Below are 9,943 nucleotides of genomic sequence, written 5' to 3' on the forward strand. Positions count from 1 at the left end.
TTAATTTCTCCTTCTCTCCTACCCCCTATCTGATGCATTAGGAAGTCTTGACATTATCCTGAAACGACATTCTGTGTCCAACCACTTCTCTCCATTTTCCTTATTGGAATCCTAGCCTAGGGCACCCTGAATCTTCATTTGGACAGTTGAAATAACCTGATTGGTATTTTTTTTCACATCCTCCAAGTGGCAGCCAGAAAGATCTACTCAAAATACAAATCAGATTACACTACTCTCTTGTTTAAAACCCTCCCATGGTGGTTCATTGCATGTACAACAAAAAACCAAACTTTCTCTTGATGTTTACAAAGGCCCTGAATATTGTGTCCTCTACTTAACTCTGATTCTCTCCTTTGCCTCTCCATGATGTTCTAGCCTTCTTTCACTTTAGGGTCCTTTAACTGCTGCATATAGTAAAGTTACACTTCTGGTAATTGGTTTCTAGGTCTCATCATTTCATAGTGAATTCTTAGAGGCCTGGATCTGTCTCTTATTTGGTAAATCTATGTAAAGCTTTTCAAAAACCACATAGAAAGAGTTCTGATTTGAAGTTGCAGAAGCTATTGTAAAATTGACTGCAATAAAAAGGTCATCTTTTGAGGCATCCCAAAATAGAAGACTTCCCTAATTCATTTTCTCCCCTTGACCTTCTAGAGTTACATTTGGTGACACAAACTAGAATATCAAAGCGGCAGTGGGAAAGAGGGAAAAATTTCTTCTCCAAAAGAAAAGGCTCCATGGACTCCTCCAATTCACAAATTCAACACTGTTTTCTTCTCCATCTGTTTCTCTGCAGAATACTTAGTTTATTTAAATATATGAAGCTCCCATCATTTTGTTATCACAAAAAATATACCCCCTTCAACATCTTCTATTTCTGTCTTCCCTTTTCATACTACATCTTTAAACATCCTTCCAAATAAAACACACTTAAAATCCAGGTAGCGACCAATTCACTTCCTGGGAAAAAGCTGTCATCTTATCGGATCATGAGATGGCTTTTCCTTGGTGTATGTAGGTGAAAAGAGAGAGAAAGGAAACGCTCTCTGGTGTCTTTTTTTTAATGACATTAATGCCATCATGAAGGACCCTTCTGACTTCAACCTAATCACCTCCCGAGGATTTATCTCTGTACTACTAGCACTTGGACATTAGGACTTCAATGTGAGGAGGGAGGGAAACAATTCAGTCCATGGCATCTTCTTAGTAAAATTTGTCATACCTACAGTATTCAAAGAAACTTCAATTTTCCTGATCTTACCCACTGGTCTCAGCAAGAGAAAACAATCACAATAAATCAGGCCCTATGTGGGAGTACCAGGTTGTGTAGTTTTCAAATCAGGTGGAAAGTCACATAGACCTCAGCTCCACCAGTGTCTTCACACCAAACAACACTCAGAGAGACAATTGCCTTTGCCAAAGAAATGAAGATGAAGCACCATCAGAAGTCAGGAAGGAGATGTTTATTTAGCTCACAATTTGTGGAGATTTCAGTCCATAATCAGCTGGCTCCAAGACAGGGTGCCATGGCGGAGGGGCAACAGTTCAAGGAGGCAGAAGACAGCAAAAGCAACAAGAGCACAAGGGTCAGTAGGGGACCTCTTTTCCTCGCATACATTGTAAGCAGGCTATCTCCCTCAGGTAGGTGTAGCCCTCACAGCATCCCGCCCTCCTCTTGCACAGGCTGAGGATGTTTACAAAGTGAGGACCCTGACCCCTGCTGAGTCCCTTAAACTTCTAAACTTCTCAAGTTGACACCATGAAAAACATCCTAGCGTGGTAAGGACATTTCCTTCACACTCCACACCCTAGAAGTGCTGTGTTCTTAGTTAAGTTTCTAGACTTCTCAGATTGTCAACCATCATTAGCAGAGAGTGAGGAGGCAGTCGGAGGTCTTTAGGAGTTTATAAAAATTACAAAAGCAGCTAATCTGAGGGGCTCCTTTGGATCAAGACTGAAATATTTTAGGTAAGTGATAACATTTGTGCTATGATTTAGCTAGGTATCCCCCAAAGAACCACACAATAAAAGCTTAGTCCGCAGCCCATGGTGATAAGAAAGTTAATGGAAACTTTAAGATGCAGGACACAGAGGGAGAAAGTTAGATTACTGGGAATGTACCCTTGAAGGGACAGTGGGACCCAGCCCCCTAACGTTCTTCTCCTGCTTCCCAGCCACCATGAGGTAAGCAGCTTCCTCTAACATGAGTTCCTGTCACAATGAACTGTGTGCCTTGCGACACTTCCAAAAGCAACAGGCCAGTCATCCAAGGACTGAAACTTCCAGAATTGTGAGCCAAAAGAACCTTCTCCTCTTTCTATGCTGATCACCTGAGGTATTTGCTATAGCAATAGAAAGCTGACTAAAATAGTCTATGATGGACTGCAATATATCAAATATGTTAATCTGTATGTTCATGTAGGCAAAGAAAAGAATTTTTAACTTGTTAGGAAAACAAGTCATTATTCTGAAAACTAGTAAAGATTCAAGCATTTATTTTATCTTTCCCGTGTAAACTCCATCATTGAAACTAAAAAAGTAGTTGATAAACATTAAGTTCAGAAGGAAATATACTTCCTTATGGCCAGTTCCTGTGACCATTGTTTCTGTGAAGTAGCTCCTCTTCCACAGACACAAGTGTCACCTGGTCCCTGGAATACTGTCCTCTTCCCATGGATGCTAACCAAACCAAAGGATGCTATATTCATTTGCAAGATCTGCTGTAATAAAGGACCACAAGCTGAGTGCCTTAAACAACAGAATTGTATTATGTTACAGTTCTGGGGGATAGAAGTCTGAGATCAAGGTGTCAATTAGGTTGGTTCCTCCTAAAGACTGTGAGGAGAACTTGTTCTATGCTTTCTCCTGGCTTCAGGAGGTGAGCTGGCAATCTTCGGAGTTTCTAGGCATATAGAAGCACCAACCCTAACTCTGTCTTTGTGTTACATGGTCTTCTCCCTGTCTGTGAGTGTGGCTACCCTAATGATCATAGTTTAACTTGATTACTTCAGTAAAGAACCCATCTCTGCATGAAGTCACCTTGCAAAGTCTATAGGGTTAGAACCGCAGCATATCTTTTGGAGAGACACAGTTCAACCCATAACAGATAACAGCATCTACTATTACTAGTCTCCTAATGCCTCACCATTTCTTTCAGATTATCTTGAGTTTTCCCATATCTTGATAAATATGGGTCAGGTTTGCTCCAGGACTCTGACTGATGCCTCCACTTTGAGAACTATTTATTATGTCAAGTTGACAGGGCACAGTGAGACGTGGCATGAATAGGAGGTAAAGCAAGAGAAAAGGAAGTGTTAAACATGGTTTCCAGTTTTCTGCCCTGAGCAATGGTGGTGGAGAGATTAAGCATGAAGAGGATTGTGTTTAGACATGTAGAACACACACACACACACACACACACACACACACACACACAGGCTAATGGCCTGTGATTTATGGTGTTTCCAGGCTCTGGACATATAGTGTGAGCATCATGAATTCGAGTCCTGGCTCTGTCCCTTACTGATTGAGCCACTTGGGACAAAAGACTCACCTTTTTATTTCTTATCACGTCCAGTAAAATGGACAGGATAATACTTGTCTCATAGTCTGCTGAGAGGGTTGGTGAGGTGAACCACACACCAGACTTAACGATATGTCTGGCACATGCTAAAGGAATGATAAATGTGTTAGCCAGGATTACTTTTACAAATGTACTTTAACATGTGGCAAAAGTATCACCAGCAATAAAGGTTTTGAAATGATTGACCTGAATGTGCCCTAATTCCTGTTTTCCACTGAACATTTAAAATTATTTTGAAGGCAGTGCAGGGTGGCAATAAAGCTGCTGGCAGGCTTTTAATTCTAGAGCTTTCTTTCTACTAGGTTTTGAACTCAGTAAGCCTATTCAAAATAATTCCTAACTTTGAGGCAGGGTGTCAGCTGGAGATGTAAATAAATTTCAAAGCAATGTAGATATTTGGGGATGTCAAGGGGCTTTAGAACATAACCTTTGATTTTCAGATGGTGAAGCTCAGACTAGAGAGGTTAAATGGCTCCTCTGAGGCCACACAATGGATGCAGGGTGGGGAGCTCACAGCTCATAAGCTACCCCCTTCACCCGCCTTGGCAGCCTCCAGCAAGACGGTCCAGAGAAGCTGTTTGTTTCCCAGATTTTCAGATTATATAATAAATTCAACCTCACTCTAAAAGTAAGTACCAGTTAGAATTAGTGATGTGAGTCCATAGCAGGAATAATAAAAAAAAAAATTAAGTTCTTATAAGTCCACTAAAATTATCCCCTGAAAAAATAGATGAATGATAATTTAACTAGCAAGTTCAACTTTTAAAAATGTATGTTCTTAGCTAAAAGTCTGCTTTCACACAAAGGAACAGACTTTCTTACACCCTTGTACTATGAGTTGTCACTTTTTGAATTTCTTTTGAAGCCTTTCTTATACAACAATTAATTTAATGCTGTCTTCAAAATGGTACATCTTATAGAGATTCTATTTTAAGGAAATCTGATACAATTAAGCAAAGGAATGCTGAGGAGATGATTATATACTTTTTATAATTAACTTGGTTTTTGAAGATTGAGTCAAATAGATCTAAAGATCACAAGTGGGTCAATTATGTTGCGGCACTTTTTGTATAGCTGTGTGGAACTAAGTCAGTTTCCCTCTTCAAAGGAAAGCCAGAGATAAGCGTTTACTTCCCTATGTCATCTTCTCTGCTGTAGGAAGAAGGAGATTTAGGAAAAAAATAAAAGCTTCAGGACATAATTGGAGAAAAAATTAACATAATATTTCTTAATATAAGCTACAACTCTTTGTATTAAGAAGCATGCTGGGTAGATACATTCAAGGGAAAAGCCAGTTAACTGAACTGAATTGTTAAAAGGATTCTATTATCTCAAAGCCTTGGTATCCATGGTAACTGAAACATCTTCATACTTATTCTTTCTATTCAAGATGAGGGAATAAACACCAAAAGAGCTTACCATTTCCTGATGGTCTTATCTCATTGCTGGGAAGTTCTGTTTGAGTGAGATGTCTTAAGAAACCCTACTCTTGTTTTACTCTTAAAACAGGTCCAACAGAAAGAAAAAATGAGATTATAATCAAAACAGAAATGCAAAAGCAGCTCACAAAGTCAGGACTGGGAGTGTTTCAAAAGCACTTTCAAGGAAGAAATGAGTTGCTCTCTGCCTGGTGTAAGATCCCTAATTATAATGACAAGATGCTGGTGGTGAAATGCTGATCTGTTCTGGTGAGATCACAGGCACTAAGATAAAACAGCTCAGAGAAGGTTTGGATTTGCCAGTAATTGGATCGACACTATACACTACTGCAAATGATTAAACATCTAAAATTCAACCTGTTGGATGGGCTTTGAAGATGCTGCAAACCAATTAGTCTTTTTATCTTTCAGAAGCAGCCTGGAAATTGGATTTTAATTCAAGCTCAGCTTGATTTCTGGTCTGTGCAAAATAAGAGACATCAATGGTATAAAACGGGAAACAGTTGATTAAGTTTTATCTGAGTTTTAAAAGCTAAATGCTTAGAGAAACTCCAGTCATTTGCAATAATTACATTTACATCCACCTTGATGAAAATGATGTAGTGCTGAGCCCCAGAATGAGTCTCATTCTGAAAGATATTTCATATTGTTTAAAGTTTACAGAGGAGTGCTGAGCAGAGCGCCTGCTGCTACATCATGGATATTAAGAGCACGGAATCCTTTTGTTGCGATTGCATCTTCTTTTGATGCTAAAACCTAAAAATCACCAATGAGTCTGAAATAGAAATATCTGTGATTTCTAAAGTTGTTTCTGGAGGAAAAGAGAGGTAATGTGCTCAATTATATCTTCTTTGACTTTTGACACAAGGCTTTCCTAAAACGAAAGTGTTACGGAAAATTCATTTTCATAATACTTTTGTATATTCTGAGCAGAAGCTGCAGGCACAACAGGGGATTGGCATTTAGCTCATTTGGTTAGAACTAAGAATTCTCACTTAGAGCTTATACTGACGAACAGGGCACGCTCCCCGAAGAGTAACTCCTCACATCTGTGGCCAGAACCAGAATGAACTAGGGTTTACCTAATTAACTCTCATTTTGTAAATCACCTTTTGGATCTTTCTTTAGAATTCATAGGCACGATGTCATTTTCCTCACACATACAAACCAAGTGGTATTGTTTATGAACACATATGCATGCTTGCTCCGTACCAGGAATGGTTCTAATGGCCTCATGTGTGTTCATCAGTGATCATCACAACTCCATGAGGAATATGAAGAGATTAAGTTACTCTGTGGTAATCTAGCTGGCAAAGGGTACAGCTGAGTTTGAAGCACTGACAATCAAGACAGTGTTGGACCTCCATAGGAATACTAACTTCATACTGTTTCGTTGGGCAGTGGAATAAGTGATCTGTAAAGTATTCGAGAGTCAGAATGGGTCCAGAGCCCCACCCTCTTTCTGCTTACTAAATGCTTGGTGAGTATCTATGTATACATACATACCAGTATGTAAGAACTGTGTTATTACCGTGGCCAGATAAAAGTAATACACTAATTATGAAAGGATTTCATGAGCTTCTTAGATGGACTTAAGCTTGAGGCAACTATATCAATAAATAACACTGGATGCTCAGACATGTTTTCCAGGGAACAAATAAATTGATGGAGATTCTGATATTTTGATTCAAAGCAACTTTTGGGTCATTCACCAGGACAATTCAACACATTAACAACAAAAACAAAATTTTGAAACCCTGACTCAACATGCATTAGACTCCAATACTCCCATCTAAAGTAATAAATTTCCAGTTTAGTCAGACAGTCAAACCCCAAAAGTCCTATAGGAGCCAATACCTAACCAAGATTGTGTGGTGAGGCAAAGAAATCATCAAACAGCAGTCAAGAAATAGTAATTATTAAAATGAAAAATAGCATTTAACTGGCCCTATGGAGTTGTAGATCTAATCTAAGATCATCATTCATACAATTTAATTAATGACATACTCTGAGGATGCAAAGATATGTTAGTATCTGACACAGTAGACCATTAAAACACAGCTAATAATTTGAGTTGATCCACTGTAAAATGTTAGAGGTGCATCATATGTAATTCATAATATATTTGCATTGAAAGTCCCATTGTCACATGCTTTAGGAAATTATTCCTCTCTACACCTTGGCTTTCTCACTAGGAAAATGAAGAGTCAAGCTGAAGTATCTCTGAAGGAAGTATCTTCCTTCCAGTTTTGAAAGGATAAATTCAGATCAACAGCCATGTCCCAGAGAGAGAAAGATTATGTTGTTTATACTACTGACTGACTGCATTAAATGTTAGCTCTGTAGAAGAACAAGGTGGTGGCTGATTTATAAATAATGAGATTCACAGGTTTTCCCCATTACAAAACACAAGTTGGCCAATGAAGCACTGACCCTATATGAATGGAGAATGAAAAATTCTGAGCTGTGAACATCTACCTTACACTGTATATGCTTTTTGGATCACCTTAAGAGGAAAGGAAAAAATAAATCACAATTTCCAGTAGAGGGAGCCATATTTAAACATTAGCCAGACCACCAGAGCTAAATATTAACACACCATGGTGATGTTTGCCAAATCTAGAAAGAAAATATGTATTTTGTTACCAAATTCTTATTTCTCATTATTATATAATTAGCAAAATTTTTATGAGACCAACACTAATTCTCTATAAGTTAATATTGTACCCAGTAATAAATGTGTGTACATGTTTTAAAAATTTCTCTCAATTTCATCAGAAGTGGTACAATTTTTACAGACAAAAATGGATTGAGTCTGTATTTGAATTCACATCCAAATAAAATATACAGATGTATAAAGGTGGATCTGTAGTGATCTTATTTGCAAAAGAAGTTGTTTCATATTTAATTAATTAAATTGTCGTGGTATGTGTCTAGAGGTCCTTCCAAAGCCTCATGCAAATCAATAAGACTGTTTCAGAGGTGGCTGAATCTAGAGTGTGGGATGCTGGGATTAAGGGAGTATGATTACAGAATCAATCCACTGACTGGTTTGGCATGGCTCTGACTAGGATTAAGAGTGTGAGTGTTACGCCTGCCCTAGGGCAGGCAATCTGCATAGAGTAAGAGATGGAAAGAATCTTGTCTCCTTCCCTTGTTGCTTTTGTTGTCTTCCACTAGCCTGAAAAGTTGCCCCTCTGCCTTGTGCCACCAGGTCTTAGAGCCTGCTGATTATGGACTGAAACCTGTGCAAATTGTGAGCTTTCTTTCTTTAACTTTGGGTGTCAGGTATTTTGTCTCAGCAATGAAAGAAAAGAAACAAAGGCCTAAGTTACACCAAAGGTAAGCCCCTATTCCAATGTCATGAATATCCTTGTGAATTGGACATGAATTTGGACACAGATGTGCACAGAGGAAGAACATTGCATAACAATAAAGGCAGAGATAAAGAGGAGACCAGCAAACCACCAGAATCTAGGAGAGAGGCATACATTGGGAACTCTCCCTCACATCCCTCAGAGAGAGCACATGGATACCCTACCTAGGGTGCCTCACCTCCAGAACTGCCAAGACAGCACCTTCCTCTGGTTTAACCTACTCGGTTTGTAATGCTTTCTGTAACAGATCTGGAAAACTGACAGAGAAAGTTATGTCATTCTTGTGTGGTGTTTAGAACAGAGAACAGAATAGAATAAAGTTATTCTTTCTTAATTTTATCTTAAGTTTATCTTCATTTTAATCTTTGAAACAAAAAAGTAACCCTTTTATATTCCAGAGAAAGATAAATGCATTATAAAAGTAAGAAAATATAATGTAAGAATAAGAAAATAAAAATATCATAAGATCTTACCACTCTTAAAAGTTCATTGTGTGTCTTTTCAGATCTTGTATTACAAGCATAGGTGTGATTTACCAAAATTACATTGTAGATGTCCTGATTTATTCATGAAATGATTCATATCTTTCCATACCAGCAAATTTTCGTTTTCCTTAAACCCAGTCCACAGTCTGATACCTGCAGTTGTCACAATGCTTTTACAATATCTTGATTCAAATAATAATCTAGTCCAGCTTTTCTTTTTTAATCTTGCAGAACCACCTACTTCAAAAAAAAAAAAAAAAAAAAAAAAAAGCAAAGACAGACCTGAGGATCAGTGGAACAGAGAGCAGAAGATGCAGACACAACTACAAACACATTCAGCTACCCTGTCTTTGACAAAAGGACAAACATGCTCACTGGAAGAAAGACAGCCTCTTTAATAAGTGATGCTGGAAAAACTGGCTCTCTACATGCCAGAAACTTAAACTAGACTCACGTCTATCACCATGCATGACACTAAAGTCAAAATGAATCAAAGATCTAAATATTAAAACAGAAACCCTGAATCTACTGGGAGAGAAAGTAGGTAGAAATCTTGAAGATATAGGTATAGGCAGAGAGTTTATGAACAAATACCAAATTGTACAGGGAGTACTTCAACAACTGGAATCTCTTCTTAAAAAGCTTTTTGCACATCAAAAGAAATCACCAACAGAGTGAAAAGACAATCCAGAGAGGGAAAAAAATTTTAACCAACTGTCACTCACACAAAGGACTTATATCTAGAACATAAAAAGAACTGAAAAAAAAATCAGACCCCTCCAAATTCAAAGATCCAAAGTAACAATGGGCAAAGGGGATAAACACACATTTCTCAGAGGAAGAAATGCAAGTAACAAATAAATATATGAAAAAATGTTCAAACAGCATTGTCACTTGAGAGACACAAATTAAAACAACACTTGAGATTTCATCTCATCCCAGTAAGAATGGCTAGCATCAAAAAATCAATCAATAACAAATGCAGGAGGGGCTGTAGGGAACCCTTCTCCACATTGTAGGAGTGTACACTGGTACAACCACTGTGGAAATCAGTGTGGA

General features: G+C 38.1%; 1 long non-coding RNA gene across 1 annotated transcript in view; it reads right to left on the bottom strand.

The window, feature by feature from the left end:
- LOC134471390 (uncharacterized) overlaps positions 1-5,218 on the bottom strand; it is a 37,438-nt gene extending 32,220 nt beyond the window's left edge. The window contains exon 1 of the long non-coding RNA XR_010040849.1: positions 5,003-5,218. This is a non-coding gene — a long non-coding RNA (uncharacterized LOC134471390). The remainder of the gene's footprint in view (positions 1-5,002) is intronic.
- Positions 5,219-9,943: the final 4,725 nt, after the last annotated feature.

The sequence above is a fragment of the Cavia porcellus genome, unplaced genomic scaffold (genome assembly GCF_034190915.1).
Source record: "Cavia porcellus strain 051 isolate PalLab524CR breed Dunkin Hartley unplaced genomic scaffold, mCavPor4.1 scaffold_1, whole genome shotgun sequence".
In the NCBI taxonomy this organism is placed as follows: domain Eukaryota; kingdom Metazoa; phylum Chordata; class Mammalia; order Rodentia; family Caviidae; genus Cavia; species Cavia porcellus.